Here is a 1,972-nt window from a genome sequence, read left to right on the forward strand (position 1 = left end):
AGTCTCCTGCCTCTGCCTCCCAAGTAGCTGGGACCACAGGTACCCACCACAACACCTGGCTATTTTTTGGTTGCAGCCATCATTGTTTGGCGGGCCTGGGCTGGATTTGAACCTGCCACTTTAGGTGTATGTGGCTGGTGCCTTAGCCACTTGAGCCATAGGCGCTGAGCCATAACCTAAAATCTTTATGAAAGCACAAAAATAAATTACAAAATTTATTTTTCTAATTAAATTTTCCTCTGGAGTAATGAACCAAAACTTGTCTAATTTAAAGTGAAAGAGATAAACTATTTCTATTTCTGTTTGAAAAAAAAAAGGAAAGACAAGTTATTTGCTCTAGGGCGATTAAACTCAACTTCCTTAGTAAACATCTCTTTTTTCTTTTTTAGAGATAGGGTCTTGCCCTGTTGCCCAGGCTGGAGTGCTGGGACCCAATCATAGCTCACAGCAACCTCAAACTCCTGGGCTCGAGTAATCCTCCTGCCTTAGCCTCTCAAATAGCTGGAACTACAGACATGTGCCACCATGCCCGGCTAATTTTCTGTTTTGTAGAGATGAGGTCTCATTTTGTTGCTCAGGCCAGTCTCAAACTCCTGGTCCTCCTGCCTTCGCCTCCCCAAGTGCTGGGATTACTGACCCTAATGTACTTTTAAACATTGTTCCAATTTGGCTGGGCATGGTGGCTCACATCTGTAATCCTAGCACTCTGAGAGGCTCAGGTGGGTGGATTGCCTGAGCTCAGGAATTCGAGACCAGCCTGAACAAGATTGAGATTCCATCTCTACTAAAAATAAAACAAAATTAGCCAGGTGTAGTGGCACACACCTGTAGTCCCAGCTACTGAGGAGGCTGAGGAAGGAGGATCGATCAAGCTCTAGGGTTTGAAGTTTCTGTGAGCTATGACACCATGGTACTCTATCCAGGGCAACAGAGTAAGTCTCTGTCTCAAAAAAAAAGTTGTATTAAAAAGAAAAGATTAATTAATGTTGTATTTGCAGAAAATACAAGAGAACACTACCTAAATGATGGTGCTGAATGAAATCTTCTGGTGCAGCATAACCTTATGTTCTGTTTGTTATTATTTTTGTTTTTTGTGACTTAATATACAAATTCCGTTTAGCAAAATATGTTACAATAAAGGAAGAGTAATATTGTACATTTAACATTTTCAAGTTTTGAAATGGGCTACTTTTAAAATCATTTAGCAAAGTATATTAAAGGTTTGTTTCAGCTGAGAATCAAACATCATATTAGTCTTCATAATCCTAAACCACTAATATGTCTGTTTTATTTATTATTCTGAATAAATCTGGAAACCAAGAACTTTTCTTTCTTTCTCTCTCCCCGCTTCCCTCCCCCCACCTTTTTTTTTTTGAGACAAGAATCTCGCTATGTTGCCCAGGCTGGTCCTAACCTCCTGGCCTCAAGCATTCCTCTGCTTTGTCTTTCGAAGAGCTGAGATTTCACTGCACCCAGCTTGCAAGCATTAAAGGTAAATATTTTTATAGAGAAAAGTACAAGAAAAGTGCTGCTCTATAAAGGCATTGCAAAGATCTTTATAGATGAGAGAAATTGTTGAAGCAATGGAAGTGATGGAATATAGGAAAACTATCTTCTTTTACAGATAAAACTAAAGATGGGCCTTGTGCATTGGCTCTTGTCTGTAATCTCAGCATTTTGGGAGGCCAAGGTGAGAGGGTTTGCTTGAGGCCAGGAGTTTAAGACCAGCCTGGGCAACATAGGGAGACTCTGTCTCTACCAAAAAAATTAAAACAGTAGCCAGCTGTGGTGGCATGGCTGGTAGCTACTTAGGAAGGTGAACCAGGAGAATCACTTGAGTCCAGGAGTTGGAAGAGGTTACAGTGATCACGCCACTGAACTCTAGCCTAGACAACAGAGTAAGACATTGACTCTAAAAACAAACAAAACATTAAAGATTTCAGTTCCCATTATAACATTTTCTCTCTCTCTC

Source organism: Otolemur garnettii, unplaced genomic scaffold (assembly GCF_000181295.1).
Source record: "Otolemur garnettii isolate 467f Iridium unplaced genomic scaffold, OtoGar3 scaffold00025, whole genome shotgun sequence".
Classification (NCBI taxonomy): Eukaryota; Metazoa; Chordata; class Mammalia; order Primates; family Galagidae; genus Otolemur; species Otolemur garnettii.